A 19,987-nucleotide genomic window follows, 5' to 3' on the forward strand; every position below is an offset into this window, starting at 1 on the left:
AGTATGTGCAATGGTACATGCGCCGAGTTCACTCAATACCTTGTGAATGCAGTCACGTGTTTGGCATATTTGGCTGCTAAACTGCAGCCCGCCCATCAGCATCCACGGTCCCACACTCACAGCGCTGCATTCGTCCCAGTAAACTAATTGGCGTTACTAATACATTTCAAAACAAACCACTGTCCTACTGGTATTGGAATCTTGACAACATAACATTGTAATTTAATGCAAATAACGGCCTCGTTAAGTTGATGTGGCTAAATGAGTTCAGTCATGAGTCCCGTTGCTTTTTGTCAAACAACAATAAATTCCTTGTTTTGTACAAGTGTTATCTTCGGTTACGACCGTCATCATTTACATCAATTACAATGAAAATAGTTACATCATGTGAAACGCTGCTTTATCCTTCTTTAATCCAAAGGTTTCTACTATTAAAAGTATTCTCGTTCTGAATTGTCAATAAACCTATATGTTCGCCTTAAAAAGATGATTAGCCACACTGTTCGCGAATGAATGTGCACCCCTCAAACAGTTTTATTCATAAAAATGTGTTGAAAACTAATGTGCTGTTAGTTCTCTCCTCCAGTATATGATAATCAACAGGCCTTTTTGATCCCAAATGTTTTTTTTATCGGAGATGATTGTCCCATTGAATAAAGCTGTGCCATCAGCAATGCAAAGCTTTGAAATGTTATTTACTGGAGCTCTCTCCATCTGTTCAGACTGAAGTCAAAGATGTGCAACTGAAGAGGCATAGATAACTAATACAAGTCATATTTTTTATTATTGCAATAAAATAAATGATGATTGTTTGATAAGTGTTAAGGCACATGCTAGACGAGCAGGGTTTAGATTTGACAGCTTATTGTAATGGGTACTTCTGCATTCCCACCTCTTGAGGTCACTGTGGAATCCGTTTGTGGATACTTGCCCCAACATAAATATGTTAATGCTTACACACACAATTATATACATCAGACATTAAGTGTATAGTACATTAAGGACACGAGCAATGAGCTATGATAAAAGGTTGTGGCTCTGTACAAGTGGTTGTACATGCTGATCATACAGTAATTATGCTAATAAATGTTGCTTTGAGGCAGGAATTTCATGTGGACCTGTGATATTATACAATCATAAACTGAAGTTTATACATTTACCTTTTTGATGAGATAAAATCATGCTGTATAGCACAGAAAATATGTATTCAGTTTGCATACAGTATACAGTATTTGGGGGGGGGAAGTGTCCCATGACTTTGGGCTTCTCTATCTTTCCATCCAGATTGGGACTTTTAATCAATTTCGTTTGTAACTTATGCTCAAATATGCAGTATAATATTGTATCATCTGACATACATAAAACCGAAGAGAAAAAACAAGCCAAAAACAAATACAAATGTAATAAATAATAAGCAATGTATATAATTATAAACATATACCATACACATTTAAAAATAATAATTTAGACATTATTGAATTTTGAGAACCTTATTCTGTTTAATATGATAATTAGGGCAGTAATTGTTGAGATTGTGCTGCTCAAATATGAATGTTACTGAACAGATGCATAACTGTTCTTCCTCTCGAAGAGCGATGAACAAAGACTGAATCAATTAGCTTTTCTTCAGCAAGCAGATTAGTAAGAAGACAATTAAGTTGGAACACACATAAAATTTTGTTAATTGTCTGCTTTTCATTGTCTTAGAGACACACACACACACGCACACACACACACACACACACACACACACACACACACACACACACACACACACACACACACACAAACTGTACATACAGTCGCTGGAAGACCACTCCAGAATTATTTTCTTTTTTTTTATTCACTTTTATAGTTACATGTTTAAATCAAATTAATCTGCAAAATATACGGGTCAAAATAACAACCAAGATGACAATGTTTGAAGAACTTGAACACTGTGGCATCCGTGGAAGTTAATTTTCAAATAACCCAATACTAATGTTTTACATGTATTTTGGGAACAAAATAAATGAATCCAAAAATGAATATTCAAGCATATATTCTGCATTCTTTTAGTCCTCTTTGTTGGGTGAATTTATGTCATTCCCGAGGTCTGTTTTTGAAATTCAACAGTATGATGGAATGGCAAAAATACATGCAGAATAAAGACAAAACTGGGGTGGTCTCTCAATTTTTTCTGCAGCTGTATATATCTCAAATTTGCAGCAGTGGCACAAAACCATCAGTCCCAGACTCTTAAGTGTCACCCTTATTTCTCACATATATACACAAACAGGCAACGACAGAGGAATGTTCCCAAAAGACGAGACGAGCCACAGAGATGAATCCCTCTCATCAGATGGCCAACCACACTGTCTCAGGAGAACACTGGGATTGTTTATCTGGAGCTCAGTCTATTTCCTCTTCTCCTGGGACACTGCAGCAGCACGTCACCCAGTGAACACAGCAGCCACACAATTATTATACCTCATAATAATTAGCATTTAATGAAGCACCCAGCCATATGGAGGAATCTGTCTTAAACCGGTGAAAACATGCTGATAAATGAAGGTTAATGCTGTGTGATAAATAACACAGCTGGGAAAGGACTATAGCTCTGCGCTACAATAATACCATGCGGTGCAACAAAATAAATCATAACTTTATGAGGCATTTGCACTTAACAACAGTCGGCAAGCATCCCCAGTCAAAACAATGCTCAATGTGATTGAAATGTGCAAGAATAAGAAGACACATAAGACGAGGACAGATAAATTTCAGATACTATTTCATAACATTTCTCTTGTTTTTCACAGATTAGTAGAGCTGTCATAGACCTGAAATCATATTGTAAAGGCAGCTTCTGTATAAATGGGTAAATATGGGTGCTTTCCTGTGACTCAGTGGTTAGAGCATGGCGTTAGCAACATCAAGGTCATGGGTTGGATCCCAGGGATTGCACATACTTAGAAACAATTGTATAGTATCATGAAATGTAAGTTGCTTTGGATAAAAGCGTCTGCCAAGTGCATAAATAACCAGGTATTTAGTACCCATTACAATCCACGAAAAAAAATTATGAGAAAGTAAGAAAGAGGACCAAACGTATTTCATAATGCAAAAATGACGATGACATCATCACTGTGTGTTGCTTTTTTAATGTCAACTCAACCATTTTTAAATATACATTAATGGGAGATTTTCAAACTTTTACCTTAAATTTATAAATTTATAAAACTATTAAACATTGAAAATCTTATTGCAATCTTCAGCAAAACTATTGGAACGGAGTCTGAAAGGGGAAAAATTTGTAATAGGCCTAATTCACAGGACGTGTTTAACATATATGGACCTATCCTGAAAAGTACTTCCTGCATTTAAACGGATCCATTGAGATTTTTATCAGAAGCTAGAAACAATAACTTTTCGAGTAAATAATTCATGACCTACCTGTCTCACGTGCAACCCTCTTATTAAGCAGGAGAACAGCTGTTCTTTCCCACAGCTCACCCAAAGCCTCTGGAGGGGCTGCATCTGTTGAGGGGGTGGGGTTCACATCTCTAGGGTTCAGACATCAGCAGAAACTGCTGTGTGTTTAACTTGTTTATCCACAGATGGTGGAGGTCAGGCCACAAAAAGAAAGCTTTAGTTTAAATTCACACCGTATCTTTATTCTGTGTTTCAAGTCATTCAGTACCCATGCACAAGTTCTAACGGCAGGATGATGATATTGCACTTTGAGTCAACTATTTTTGGAAACACTACCAAATATTGCTGTAGATCTAGGAAAGTAATATGTGTTGTGTTATGATTTCAAGGTCTGATACACATTCACATCTGCTTGCCTAATCACATCTGTCTATAATTGAATCTGGAGCAGTGAGGGCGGCACCATGGGCCATTGGTACTGCACTTCCAGGCGAAATTGAAATTTAGATGCTCGGCAAGATTCTGCTGATTATGTGGAGCAAGAGATATGTACAAGTATTCTTACTGTATGTCATTGTGGCCAGATCGTATAGCGGGCGAATATTCATTTGAGATTCTATGTCATACTGTAACTTAAAACACTGCAATGTGTTTACTTCACATTACAGTTATAAACATGATTTGCACCATTGCAAGCCAGAAGCTGTTGATATAAGGGGGAGAGACGTTCCTTTCCTAGAGAGCATCTTATTGGACCAAATGAGTGAGTGCGAGCCATTCATGTCAAAACTGTTTCATTTTCCTAACCCATTGAATCCAGACATCAGAAAAATATCAAACATGCATGTTTTCTATTTAAAATGAGGGAAATACATGAGTTATGGATGTGACAAAAAAGGACACGTTTTGAGAGACAACATAGTTTGAGGGATTTCTGATTAAAATGTTCAAACCTGAAACAATAATACACAAAAAATGGAGAAGGGATGCCCCTTCCTCTTTCATGTTCTCATTTATGAAGATTATGGACTGCTATGGATGTATAAAATAAAATAAAATTTTAAGTTTGACAATTTCATGAAATTGAAAGGTGTTTTTCACATGTGTTATCATGGACCAAAAGCATGAAAACTCCATTAAAAGTCATAATTTAATCCTTTATTATCTTTATACCACATACAGTAACGGTCTTAAACCCCATATCTTAAAAAGCTTTCCTCCAGAGACATGGTTTGGACTAAGCATTACTCTGCTCTCATTCCCAGCCTTTTCTCAGGCCTGTAGGGGGATGTTTTTCTGGGGTAGGTGGAACACAGATGCGCGGCAGCTCTTGCATTGCTGGAAGAGGAGATGGCTGACTACCTTTTGGCTTGGAGGCACCATTAACCAATTTGCTATCCAGATGTCCATCAGAGAGCAGCGGCCAGCTTTGTGCCAGTCTGAGCAGTCCAGACACATACATCTGGGCAAGACCATTATATTCACAGTCTCAGACTCAACCCCCACACACAATCTGTTATTTTCTCCATTTTAGTTTCCAACAGCATGAGTATGACTACATTTTGTATTTTGCATGGGTAAAGACCTACGTAAAATAAAACCAAATATTTGTTGTGAATGTTTAGTTGTAAATTAGATTAGAATTACCATTTATTAATCAAGAGTAGTGCATTTTGTCATTAGATAAAGATGAAAACTGATCGACCTATGAGGCATGAGCTTTTGGTCACATTTCCATATGTGCATATTTAACAAACATGCACCAGACAGAGGTGTATGTCCTTCTCCTATAGTGCAAAGATGTTTTATTTTTAAGCTAAAATGTCTTTGTAGCTTTTTTCAAACATAACAAAAATAAATACTTATCAATGACATTATTATACATCGGTGGCTTTTAGCTGCTTTCAACAAGTGGAAAAACACAGACTTACTTGTTAATTGGCTGTTTGATATAAATAGACTTGCAGCTGAAATTCTAGTAAAACACAAACAGAGATTAACAATTTTCCTATTACCATTCTGTGCCGTGGTCCGCCTGATTGATGATACCTGCACCAACAGTGTGTGTACGTACCACAACCGCAACCTCTGCCAGTGCGAACATTTGCCTTGTGGCACCAATTCCCAGGAATGCCTAACCTGTGCCAGCTGTTGGAGACAAGCAACCTGTGCCAACAGTGGCTGGAGCTGCCCACCACATCATCTGTTCCAGCGTTTCCATCTGTAGCATTTGTAGCGATCCTCCTCTATCTGCATCTGGACCCTCCAAAGAAAGCTCTCCAATAGTGCTGGCCTTGACTATGGCTGCCAACCAGGCCAGATGTTCGAGCTGTAAGCCCCGGGCTAAATCGATGTTGCGCTCCGCTCATTATTCCAGGCCTGATGAATTGCAAGTGGCTGTTTTTTTCTGCTCCATCTACAACAAACCATCCATCAGCGAGAGATGCTTTGAAGAGATACAGTGGTGGGGCTGTCTTAGGAGGGGGGTTGCAGATGTGTCTTTCAGGACATTTGCCACATTACGGGAAAGCTTTTTTGAAAAGATAGATAAAAGGGAATATATTTGTATGTCCTATTCACAAGTCTAGTTTAACTTCCAAACAAATGCGTAGCCTATGATTCATTTAAGAAAGGGTATTATGTGCCACTTATGTTAATTATGTAGCTAGACATCATGTTTAATATTTGTCTTTCTGAAGAATGTTGGTAACCAAACAATGGCGGCATCCATGGACTTGCACGGATTTTCTGTCCATACAATAGAAGTGAATGGGTTCCGCCATTGTTTCATTTTTTTATATATTTTCTTTTGTGTTCTGCAGAAGAAAGAAAGTCATACAGGTTTGAAATGTCAAGAGGAAGAGTAAATGATGACATAATTTTAATTTTTGGGTGAACTGTCACTTTAAATCTATTTATAAAGAAAAGTTTATTTTTGTTTTATATAGAGCAGCTGTCTCACAGGTGTTCTTTTTTTAATTCCATTTATATTTTATTGTCCATATAATCCAGAATCCAGTTATATGTAAATAATATATACTTTAAATTTGAAGGGATAGTTCATCCAAAAATGAAAATTCTGTTTCCCACATTCTTTAAACTATCTTCTTTTGTGTTATGCATAACAAAGAAATTCATGCAAGTTTGGAACAATTTGAGGGTCAGTAAACGCTGACAAAATGTTCATTTTTGGTTGATCTATCCCTATAAATTGAATAACACACCTGTGTTTTAAAAAGAGTATTTTTAGAATTTAGTTTCAAATGTTTCTTCTCTTTTAGTACCAGTATGCTGTTGATCATGGCAGAACCATTCACGCTGTACATGTATGACTAGCTCATAATGGACACATACACACACTTTAATGACTGCTCTGCAGATTCACAGATATAAACAAATATTCACTGCGTGTTTGAAGATCTGGACAGACACTCTTGTATCATTATCAACATTTCAAATGTCCTATTTTTTAAAGTTATGAAAACAACTAAATGAACCAACTCAATATTTATGTGTCAGCCAACCTGTAATCCCAGCTGTATCGATGCACAGGCACCTGGCTATGCATTACAAAAATCTTAAAGGCATTTAAAAATGTTTTAGGTATTCTGTGGTGCTAAATATCTTGAAGAACGTGTGATGCTAATATCACTGTGATAAATGCACTGCATTGCAGTTGGCTGAGTTACAGACCATTTGTCACAATCGCAATGTTAAAAAGATATTTTATTATTTCATTACCAGGACAAAGCTGTGAGCTGTGAACTTCCTGTGTGAAGAAACACTTGGTAACTCGTCAGGATGTAGCAGGGAGGATGTTCTGCAGAATGCTCCATGCAACGTCTATACCTTCACTGTAAAAAATGTACTGTAGAATTTACAGGAATTAGCTGGCAATAAAGTTGCCAATAAAGTCTTGTAAAATTGTTGTTAATTGCTGTAAAATGGTTTGCAGTATTTTAGTGTAAAGCAATTTACAGGTAATTGTTGTTTGTGAATTACAGTGCCTTATTGATTTTTTACAATAATGTCGAAACAAACCTGTATTACATGTTACAGTATTTTTTAGTAATTCCAAGAAATTACAGTATTTAGCTGGCAACTAAGTTGCAAATAAAATCCTGTAAATACCTCAAAAGGCAAGATGATGTTGTAACAATTTTACATTAAAAATGCTGTAAAATAAAGTTTTTTACAGTCAAATGTAATCTATTATTTACCACTATATCATATAAATATATAGGAATGAAACAATTTAATTTACAAAATAATGCAACCCAAGTCAAAGCTGTTGTAAAAAAATATTTATTCAAACTGACAAGGCAAAGCAATGCAAGACCTTCACATGTTTAACACTTTCCATTTTTACAGCTTATTAGAAAATCTTTGCTCATTTTAACCTTTTTAAAACCCTCTTTAACTATGTTTTTTAAAAGAAAAAGAACGTTTTGTGATATGGTGATAAGTTTCATCTTATCTTCCACTAAAACCTTAATATTCAATTTAAAACAACATCTATAAAACATCTAAACAGTTTCATTACAAAAAATGACATTCTTACTAAGTATTTTTGTATTGTGTTTAGTAAAAGTATCTGTAACTTCTTATGACAATCAATATACATTTACTTGACAAGACAAATGACTTCAGATATTTAGTCTTGTTTTTTGAAAAATAATATAAGAATTAAGTAAGTTTATGGTAAAAACAAGCAAAAAAATCTGCCAATGGGGTGAGAAAAATAAACTTGAATTTAGTTTGACCCTTTTATCAAGTACCTAATTCAAGTTTATTTTTCTCACTCCATTGGCAGATTTTTTTGCTTGTTTTTTTTTTTTACCATAAACTTACTTAATTCTTATATTTTTCTCCTTAAAAAGAGACTAAATATCTTAGGTCACTTTTCTTGTCAAGAAAGTGCATCTTGATTTAAGAATATTTAGATATTTTTACTACAAAACAAGACAAAAACACTTAGTAAGAATGTCATTTTTTGCAGCGTTTACATTTGTTTTCAAGTTGACCAGTGAATAACTTTGTAAGAGCAAAAAAGTTGGAACATGTAAGTAAGTGTAAGTGTAAGTGTAAGTGTCTATTCACAGACGTTCATGTGTACAGCAAACGTATCTAAACTTACATGCTTAACCACTCATAGTCCGTTATCTTTCTGAGTAGAGTACACACATGAGGGTTAACTGTGTTGTTCCTCTTCTCTGAGACCTTTCCGCTTTTTTACCTCCAACCATTGTTGTGGCTGATTTGGTGCCAGTGGATGGGTTGATTAAAACAAAGCATCTGCACAAAGATAAAGTAACTAGTTTAGTTTTAATCAAAATAATTACGAACCACAGCTTTTAGTACCACTTCACCTCAAGCACTACTGTGCTATTAATGTATTAAGTAGTACATTTAAATAAATTTTATAATAATTACCTTTGAATAAATTCAAGTGTGCAGGATGCTGCCTCCTCGTAAACCAGGTTGAAGCTGTAATAAGATGAAAATAAAGCTGCAAATCCAGCCACAAAGCTAGAGTGTGCATTCACAACCACCTGCCCTTCAATACTTAACGTCCACTGGGTTGCAGTGAGGATTTCACCTAAAGTATAATTTAAATAGAAGTTACAAATTGTAAAGTAAAAAAAATCGTCAAAGTTTATTAAAGTGATAGTTCACCCAAAAAAGAAAATTCTGTCATCATTTACTCACTCTCTTCATCATTTCAAACCTGTATGACTTTCTTCCACAGGACACAAAAGAAGATATTTTGAAGAATGTTGGTAACTGGCACCCATTTACTTGCATTTGTTTTGAGTTTATATAATAGAAGTGAATGGGGTCCAGTGCTGTTTGGTTACCAAACTTTCTTCAGAATATCTTCTTTTGTGTTCTGCAGAAGAAAGAAAGTCATACAGGTTTGACATGAGTAAAGGATGAAATAATTTTCTTTTTTGAGTGAACTATCACTTTTAGTACAGTGGGGGACAGAATTATTCGAACACTAGTATTTTTACATGCTAAAGTGAGTCATTGCTATCTTTTGCTGTAGTGTGTCACTAGGAAATATCCGTTTGAATTTTTCTAATTTCAAATTAATTTGCACAAGGTGTTACAATAGCCGGTGCTCTACACAGAGATGTTATCTCATCATCATGCAGTCTGTGTGGAATGACAAGAAGAAACAGAAAAAACTGATACTGACTAAATTCAGAAGGTTTCTTGAAGCATCTTGGAGATGTTGCCACAGTTCTTTTGGATTTAGTCAGTCTCAGTTTGTTCTGTTTCTTCTTGTCATTCCACACACACTGGATGATGATGAGATCAGGGCCCAGTTGCATAAACTTAGCCGCTAAGTTAAGACTGCGTCTTAACAACTAGTCTCACTGACTAGCAATTAGTTAGGACTAATCAGTCTTATGTTTCACATTTCAATTAGCCCAATCTACCTTTTTATGTCGGTGATTTAAAAAAGTTATGACCAGTCTTGAAGAAAAAAACGAGATGACTAACTTCTAAGACTAGTCTTATCAGTTTATGCAACCGGCCACAGATCTCTGTGTGGAGCACCGGCTATTGTTAGACTAAACTGATATTTCCTACTGACACACTACAGCAAAAGATAAAAATACCTGACTTTAGCTGGTGAAAATAGTAGTGTTCTTATCATTTTGGCCACCACTATAATATTCAGTGGATTTCAGAACATTGTACATTACCTAAGACAATCAGTCTGGGAGAGTCTGGAAGCATCAAACTTTTCTCCACATTAGTTGCTGCTGCAGACACCTACAACAAAAAATAGTGATAATTTCGATGTATTTACATATGATATTTTGTAATTTTTTTCAATAATAAAGTACTGTAAATTACTTACGTCGGCCTGAAGAACAAGGTCTTCACGTTTTTCTTTGAAGTGTGAAAGAAGCAGAAGGACAACGCACGGGATGACACAAGATGCTCTGCTATCATCAAACCTCATAAGTATGCGCTGGATCTCATCTGCATTAGTCCCCGCTGGCTTCTGTTTAAAGAACTGAAGAATCATCTTTCCCTTTTCTTCCATGGAGCTCTCAAGTTTTTCCAAAATGCTGATGTTTATCAGTAATTTGAAGTGGTTATAAAGTTCTTTGGGTGTGAAATGATATGGCCAGTCATTCTTCAACTCAGCAATGGATGGTGGTGGATAGACATTGATGGATTTCCATTGGAGATAATACTGAAAACTTTGTAAATGCACGGGAACAGTCAGGTACACCACATGTAAAGGAACAGTTTGGAACATTACTGTGCACTTTCATATGCTGAGTAAAACCTACAATGGAATTACTCTCATGCTGACACAATTTGCAATGTACATTTCTAAAAAATACTTTATCTACAGCAAATCCATGTTATTATCACTGTACAGTGAATATTGTTGGTGTTTTCAGTTTTCACCTACAGTTCACCGGTCTGCTGTTCTGCAATCGGTCACTTTTGGCTTTTGTCTTGCACCACCTGCAGTGCAACAGCTCTTCCCGTCGCGCTCTTTCTGCCACGCTCCTGAAATAAGAATTTTCAAGTTAATAATGACATAATCCTAACTCAACATAACGTTTAGAATAATATCTTAAGCCATGCCCTTTATAATTCACTACATATCGCGATAACCCACTGTTTAGCCACAAATGACTAAACAGCCTTAGTAATACATATAAACTGGCGACATATAAAATCACAGCATCCTTTCATAACATCTTACTTGCTAAGCGGACTGCAAATACGCAAGTTATTTACCACGTAACTTACTTTTGTTTCACAAGTCCTTCAGTCGAAATGGCGCGTTCGTCTAACAGAAAAATATCCAAAATTATCTAGAGCAACGGCTAATTAAGCTCCAGCGTGTTAAAATGCACTATACAATGTATTTTGTTGGTGTTTTCACCTTTTAGTTCAGATTCGTCTCACACATGCAGCCGCCATGGCATGGCATGGCCATCGCGCTCTTTCTGCCTCACTCCTGAATCTAAACGACATATTCCTAAACTAACTGAACGTAACGTTAAGAATAACACGGTAACCTTCACATTTTACTACCTATGATGATGCGCTGTTTTGAGCCACAAATAAAAAATGATCGAATTAACATCTGACTAAGGGCTAATGTTATGAATTGTTCTTAATAGCAATTGCTCGCATCAAATTGCTTAAGGTTCAGTTTAGTTATGACGCATGGTATTTGTTTAGCATGGCATGTCCTTAGTAAGAAATCCAATCATGTTAGGTTAACATCTTATTTGCTAAGCTGATTGCAAATACGTATTTACCATCTACTTTTGTTTCACAAGTCCGGTAAAAAGGTCGCTATTGTCGATATAAGGCGAATGAAGCGGCAGGTAACTAGCCTTAATTATTGTTTAAATGCACAATATGTTGTAGTTTGTTAGTGTGTTGTTCACCTTTTAGCGTTAGTTCAGGTTCGTCTCACACGGTCACACCACGTGCAGCAGCTATGATATGACCCGTTGTACTGTTGCCTTGCTCCTGAAACAAGAACCCTAAAGTTAATGACATACTCCAACAATCCAAACGTAACGTTTAGAATAACATTGTAAGCGATGAAATTAACTCTAAGGTTACAGTTCACTACATGTCAGGATGACTGACTATATGGGCTAATGTTATGAATTGTTCACGTTAAAAATGGCAAACGCTTATACCACAACATGACTATGACTTTATAAAGTAGTATAAAAACATAGTATTTTAATAATTATTGACATAATTTTAGAGAACTTACCTACAATCCTGACTCGCAAGAGTTCGTTGCTCCAGTCCGTAAGATTTTAAACGTAAATGCACCCCGCGCAATCCCATAATGCCGTATCACAATTTATTACTGTAAAAATGCAGGAGCTACAGTGAAAACACCTATAACCTGTATATTGATTTACAGGAGACATGGAAATATACTGTTAATAACTGTAATACTTTGTGTTACCCATAATGCATTGCGAACTACAGTAAAAACTTGTAAAATGTTAAAACAGTAAATTTCTGTAGAATTTTGTTGTAGAAACTACAGCAATTTGTTACAGTGTTGAAGATAAGCCAGAACAAACATTCCTCAAGACGTGATGAAAAAAGAATGGAGGATGTCATCCAGTTGTAATTCAAATACAGGCTGGGCTTCCAGATGTGCATCTTCCAGGCCTTTGTCCCCTGTGCAAGCGTGTTGAGCCCTCAGGGAACCTGAAACCAACAACATGGTTAAACTTAGTCCAGCTGTTCCCAGATGTGCACATCCTGAGGAAGAACATACCACAGTGACTGAAAACATGTTTACTATGACAAACTGTCCACGTGAGAGAGATAGATGTGACATCATTTTCATTTTTAAGTGAATTATAACTTTCATTTTATAGCTCTTAACTTGCTGTCTGCAATTACATTTCTGTGTAAAAAACGTGAAGTTAGATATAAGTGAAAGCTCAGTTAAACCTCATTCGGCAGACACTTTTATCCAAAGCAACATGCTCTATGAACTGAGCTAACCTCCATACCTTTGAGCAATAGAGGGTATGCATCGACATCACTTTCCCACGCGAACATGTCAGGACACGACCTGTGACACGTTCCCCTGGGTGGCAAAACACCCAGCAAAATGGCTGAGGAGAATAGGAGAAACAAAGAATTTGGGACTAAAACATGCAATTATTTGCTGAAATTACAAGCAGCCGGACTCGACGGCGATCCTTACGGCTTCCGTATAGACTTACAAAGGAATCGGGTGTTCCTGGACACTGAAATGTTGCGCGGAATTGCGTTTCCTGATATTGTAAGCAGTCATTATGCTGAGTGTTTTGCCACCCATGCGGGCGTGCTCCGGCGTGCTCACGTAGTGTTCACGTGGTAAAGTGACGACACATCCATACCCTCTATAAAAAAATTCAGCTGGGTGGCCCTTTAATCAGAGAGTACTAAAAGCTTTCTCTCAGCAGAGGTGTAATGTAGTTCTCTATCACTCATATTTGACTTTGACATATGGCTTGGCCCCCACTGTGAGAGCCTTGGCTGTGAGGTTGGATGGCACCCTATGGCATCCCAGCATGCATCTGGATGAGGAGGGTGTGCAGGGGCTGTGGCATGAATGTAATGTGTGGCACCTAGGGGTGTTTGATGCACCACTGGCATCATGATGATCTATCAAGCCCAGATGTCAAACCCAAGGAACAGCTGCACTGGCTGGGGGCACTGAGAAACCGCCTTCCCTATCCAGAAGACCTGCCAGAGGCTGCCATAGCAAACTTATAGCCACGCTGAGTTTAAAAAGAGATGCCGTTTAAATACATGCATGTTATACTGCACCTGGGTATAACTCGGTGAATTGGTGAGTAGACATAAGCAGTCCTGACTTTGTTACATACAAGACACAGTACACACTGGATCAAATCTGCCAAGCGGTCGTATTACAGTAAGCATGACTAAAGTTTTTAATGAATATTCATGTCAGCACACTCACACCTGAGCTCTACCTCCTGCCAAACAACAATAAACATCTTCTACATGTGAAGCAAAGAAGTACTGTAGATTTCAATGAATGAGCATCAGGAAGGGGTGAATTCAGGTTGACATGGGACGCATTTTGACACTCGAATCAATGTCAAAAAGTGTCCCAATCAACCTGAATTCACCCTATACCTTCTTCATTCTCTGTAATAATAAATAGTGAAATCTGCAATATAATGAAATGATTAAAATTGTATTCTATGAAAAATACATAAATGTTACGTTCAAAATAAAATGATGATAGAGACTTGGCATCAGAGTTATTATAGTATTGATTATAGCTTTTATTTTTAGATTTTTCGTTTTTATGTTATTTTAGTTAAATATTTAACCACGTTGTTATATGCTTTTGTCATTTTATAATTTATTATAAACTTATTTCAGTTTATTTCTGAGGCAACATTTCAATTTTTTGTTAGTTTATTTTTTCCCAACAATTTTTAGGCCAATATTTGATTTGATTTCAATAAACAAAAATGCTTTCAAAGTTTTAATCTAAAATAACCTTGCTTGGCATAACACTAAAATAACACACTTTAGAGAAATTAAGCATGTAGTTGATAACAATTGCAATGGTGTTGCCCAGAGCCATTAAGAGAGTCGTGACAACGGAAGTTCATATTTTTCACGTGTCATTTATGGAGCCTTCCGATAGTTCCAGGAAGTTATGTTTTTTTCTTTTAATTCTTTAATTGTCTTATTCATTAACGACTTACATCTTTAAATTGTTCAAAGTTTACCTCAACTGGTCTGTTTAGCTCCATGCGTTACTAACTTCCTGGAACTATTGAGAGGCTCCATGAACCGCCATTGCTGTGAAAAAACTGTTCTATTGGAGTCGACATAGTTGAAGCGACTCTCCATCTCAGCAACTCTGATGTTACCTTGCTTCTGCTGTGTAACACAATCTATTTCTGACTTTTTGAATCAATGGTATAATGGCTTACAATTTCTGAGTAACTTTATAGGACATAATTATGGAAATTAATGACACATTTTTTAAAAATGCTTTTTTGCTCAAATATGTCAATAATATAGGTAAAAATAAGATTTATTCTAGTGTAGAAGCAAGGGCTAGGACAAAAAGTAGAAACAAGTTCATCTGTCAAGCGCATACATAAAAATAAACGTCCCATTTGGATCCACCTGGCCAGGAGAAAGTAATATGGGGATCACATATGACATCCTTTCTTTACACAGACACACGTGCACATTCCCTTGTTCCAGATGGACAGCACGCACAGCCCTTCTCCCTCAGTGTATCACTCCTGAGAGATGAGACCAAGGTGTAAGACCTCAAACAGGATCTTAGCGTGCCCCTCAAACTCCCCCCTTTCCACTCAACCCCAGACCCAGTCAGTTCCTACCTCATACTGACCCTTCCCAATGGACAAGAGGGCACTTTGCCAGCTGAACCCTGAAAACACAGAGAAGCTCAAGAGATTTATCCAATCACTTTCATGTGCGTCCATGTCAATGGTCGCTGGAGCCCCTCGTATGTGGCCCTGGATGGAGAGAGGGACAGCTGTAGACAGAGATCGCACATGAGATGAGGCAGAGCAGCTGTAGCCCCAGTCAAAGGTGTGCAGGACAGCTTTATCTATTTCAGATGGGGAAACATACGGGCAGAAATGTCCATTCTGGTTCACCTGTCAGCATCCGAGTTTCTAATGTGGTCCCAGATTGATGGATAACAAGAAAATCAACTGTTCCATGGGAGAATGACCTACAAATTGGCATGTAATCTGTTGAAATGTTAATAAAAATATACATGCTCAGGTTTAACTTTGCGAGTCCATGCGGGTGCAAAATTTCACTGACAGCTCCAAAGTCATACATGAAGTTCTAGACATTCCCTTTTCCCATGTGTTCATATATGAAATATTTTGGATGGTTGATTTTGCATGAAGTGAAGCTTTTTAGACTTCTTGATCCCCAATATGTATTTGGCAAAACCTTAACATTTTTAACCTAGTTTAACACAACGGTCTCCTTCATGTGTTGCTATGCAACCCCTTGTGTAGCGGCAGTGTCCCAAGCGCAGTGGGGAAACTGCAGTCCCTCTGTAGACATGGACAGCTGATGGAGGGACTGAGGGGTATCTGCCAGGCCATTCCCCACCTGTGTCACAGCATAGGCTCTTGCTTTACCTCTGCTGCACCTTTCTCGGCCATCTGGAACAGTCAGTGTGGGCAAGTGGCCAGAGTCCAGGACCAATGACTTTATACAGAGATACTGTGCATTTTGTCCAGTGGGATTAAAAGCCTGAAATCTTTCATTTCAGCAGTGCCCAGGTGATACCTGGCCAAAGACTGAGGTCTGGAGCAGCTGTGGTTAACATTCTGTGCTGTACAGAGTCCTCATGTGAAAATTACTCTGCATGGCACCTAGTGGCTTTAGACAGACAATCTATATAAATATCTTTATAAGTAGGACAATCTTTTTTTATAAATGTATTAAAATGTCAGTACTAAATATGAAATGTATAGTAAGTTTATACAGTAAAAATGTGTAAGCACATTTGCAATGCACATAAGCAGCACAGAAACAAGGATAGAGTATAAAACCTATAAATAGAGTAGGCAAAACAAATGACCCAAAAGAACAAATACATGCAAATGTGTGTCATATAAAGCATGTAATACAATAGTCATCTGTGTTATAAATTACTCTGTGTTCAATTATTTCTTAGAAATAAAAGGAGAAAGGAAAAAAATCATGTAACCACAAATAGCAGCAAATAACAATCTGCTCTCTTAATCTTTGCAGTTCCAATTTTGACCGCTCAAATGTTTGGCGCAGTTTTGCCTGAGAAAGGAGATTTGCTGAAAGACGACAAGTCACATGCACCTGCAAAGCTTTCAGATTTTATTAACGAAAATATTAGAAAAATAATTGAAGTCAGTTGTTTGTCTGGACAAATGTAAAAGTACACAATATTTGGAGATATAAAAGAAAAGCTCGTTACACATGCATAATCTTAATTAATGTGTAACTTTACCAATATTTTACTATTTAAATGCACAGTAGGGAAAGATATACAAATAAAAATTCGTCCCCGCACAGGCACAAAAAGGTGGTACTAAGTAATAATGCTTAAACAATATTCTATATAATTCCTAAAAACAGCAGAGCCTACCTATTTTTTCTGCACATGTATGTGGAATTACGTAACGAAGCGTCTTTAAATCACATTAACAGGTTACTGTAAATTAATGAAAAAGTTTCTCATAAACCAAATTCTCTTATTGCGTGAGTATTCTCTCTCATCCAGAGCAATGGCAGTGCGATGCACGCGTCTTCTGTCAACACAACGATCTCGCGAGATTTTCTGGCGCCGCGCACCACAAGCAGGAGTGTCTATGGGGCTGTGAGGGCAAAGCGGGAGACGCACCGGGTTCGCAGCAGAAGACGCAGGGTGAGTGAGGGTAACCGTGAGAGGGAGGAGCTTTCCTGAAAGTCGTCATCTCGGTGTGCTGTCAGAAGCTGAGCGGCGGTTCCTGGGATAAGGAACTACCGCTGCCGTTTCGCGGTTAGTATCATAATACAATTCCCCCTTTCGTGACAACACTCTTGCAGTGTACTTGATTGTGCTCTCTCTCTATGTAGGCGTGGTTCTCCGTTTATCCCGTCCATCCGTGCTCCATTCGAGCCTTTAAGGAGGACGCTCAGGGAAGGCGAGGGAAGCCCATTGGTCTCCCTACCAGCGCCAGGTAAAGAGAAACCCGCTATGAATGTAACAGTTAACAGGAATTTTAAATGTAGCTTTTGACGCAACGCCTGGCTCGCTGTGACGCAGCTGCGATACACCGTATCGTTTTGATGAGTCGATGATGCAGCGCGAGCTGATGCTGCGGTGCAGAGACTGCGAAGCGGCGGGAGATGAGAAACTACAGCTCCGCTTCTGGCCTAGCATGCTTTTGCTTAAATCCAAATTAAAACTTGCTAGACAGCTCCACCTTCCCCTGGCAATTTAATTTTCATTACTTATGAAACGTGGCAATGCTAAAGCTCGATTTATATCGCTGTGAACCATAACGGAGACTGCACTGTTTATAAACAGCTACTTATTGCAACTAAAGAGAATATTCACAACTAACAGGTCAGCCCACTTAAGAAACTGGCCGACAGGTTGCTGCTGTAGTTCCACGAAGTGTAAATCCAATTTAATGTTGATATTTGTTGGTGTCACGCCCTCTTGTTTACATTGAGTTCAGACAGTATCAGGCTGAACAGTATCAGAGTATCGGAATAATAATGCATTATAGGTGAGTGACTATATGCGTGATTCTTTTGCAGCTTGATGTTAACAGAATTAATTCTAAAGTGTAAATTAATATGATAATAAAATGAATGTTGTTTACTGTAGCCATAGCATACTATGTGCTTCTGTGAAGCAGTAGAAATCTTATGGTGCAAGAAAGCTAAACATATCAGTGCATCATAACCTATTTGTTCATAATTTTGACCTTTTATTTGAGGAAGAAGTGATTGTTCCTGAGGCGGTATCATATGAAGCATGTAATATGAATTTCAAAGATGATATAATTCAGGTTTTGCAATTTATGAACATTATAAGTGGAGCTCAGAAATACACTTAATAATATAATGAAATCTTGGGATGCACAAAGTTATGACCAACTTACATAGAGGTATTACCTATAACCTGTGTTAATGGTTGTGTGTCTGTAACCAGTCACGCTGTAGTGTCAGATTGATATCTAGATTATAGAAATTGACAGGAAATGTTGAACAGATGAAATCTCTGTACCATAGGTGCCAGGAAAATACAGTCACGCTCGAATGAATCTTCGAATGTCTTGTGAACCTTATTAATGGCTGAATTATTTTCGAGGAAGTCTTTAAGTAGCTTATATAAAACAAGAACAGAAGACATTAATAAATTGACCTCACATTAAGTGCTTTCCGGCTGTTTGGAGACAGGGTGAGAACACTCTTCATAATAATGCCTGCAGCAGATTAGCAAAGGTCCTCTGAGTGCTCAGACGTCCACATCCGGCAGAATTCATTCACAAATGTCTCATTTCCTCTTCTCGGGTTGTAGATAGACCACCGGCTCTTCTCGGTTTCTGTTACAGTGTTTGTGGATTCAGCATTTGTGAATGGCTGCAGAAAAACATCTCATTCAAAATGCAGTTCTGTTTCATGACGGAGGCTCTTTATTACTATAAACAAATTCGTTTTAACTGCATACCCACCATATTCAGAATGTTTTGAATGTAACTTCAGTATAATTATTGACTTGTTGTACAGAACATTTAAGCATTTTTTTCTTTTTCCTTGAAATGTAATCTTTACTTGTTGAGTAACTTGGTTGACTTGAATGAAGATTCATGGAAAAAATATGAAAAAGGCTTGTTAATGTGCTCTGGCTTATATTTTATTGAGAGTGTAACTGTGCATGTAAATGTAATGAGAGTACTTGTTTATCTGGCTCATTTGTTTGGTGTTGTCTTCCAGAGCTAATCTCAAAAACATGACTTAAGATGGACGCTTTGACGCAACATTAGCTCTGATTAGTAAAATTGAAAGTTTGGAAAGTGTGTTTCACCTTAAGCAGTTCTTTGCTTTTATTTCTTTCAGAGACCATCATTCATAAACAATTTGGAAACTTATATTTTGTGAGAGGGGTCGGTTGAGCAAATGTTGCTACAGAATGTCGGCTCAGACAGAGCAATGTTTTTATAGTGTTTATGCCTTAATGGAAAATCAGCGTACAAGTGGTTACTAATAGTGCTTTCTGCATATTATGCTGGGAGAAGAGGAAGTATTATAACATTAACAAACATACACACTTCAGCTTTAATGAATAAATGTCTGGAGTTCTCCTGCTTCCTTTCACAATGTCCTGTGATGCACTCCTGCTCCACGCTTACACCCCCGCGGTTACTGTATATATGATGTTGTGCGACTGTTTTATAGAAATGTTTAATTTAAACCCGCAGGAGTCTGATAAATTTGTCTCTTTCTATAAGCAACAATGTGGTGCTTTGTATTCATTTAAAAA

General features: G+C 37.4%; 1 protein-coding gene and 1 long non-coding RNA gene across 2 annotated transcripts in view; one reads left to right on the forward strand and one right to left on the reverse strand.

The window, feature by feature from the left end:
• Positions 1-12,496: 12,496 nt before the first annotated feature.
• Positions 12,497-13,270, reverse strand: LOC130558804 (uncharacterized). Its single transcript, XR_008963499.1, has 3 exons — positions 13,170-13,270; positions 12,954-13,058; positions 12,497-12,642 (listed from the first exon to the last, which is right to left on the reverse strand). It is a non-coding gene; the product is annotated as an uncharacterized LOC130558804 (long non-coding RNA).
• A 4,025-nt stretch (positions 13,271-17,295) lies between these two features.
• The window catches only part of akt3a (v-akt murine thymoma viral oncogene homolog 3a), a 74,439-nt gene continuing 71,747 nt past the window's right edge, over positions 17,296-19,987 (forward strand). Inside the window, exons 1-2 of the mRNA XM_057342462.1 lie at positions 17,296-17,491; positions 17,569-17,672. The gene's annotated coding sequence lies outside the window, so the exon portion shown is untranslated. The remainder of the gene's footprint in view (positions 17,492-17,568; positions 17,673-19,987) is intronic.

This window comes from Triplophysa rosa, linkage group LG9 (assembly GCF_024868665.1).
Source record: "Triplophysa rosa linkage group LG9, Trosa_1v2, whole genome shotgun sequence".
In the NCBI taxonomy this organism is placed as follows: Eukaryota; Metazoa; Chordata; class Actinopteri; order Cypriniformes; family Nemacheilidae; genus Triplophysa; species Triplophysa rosa.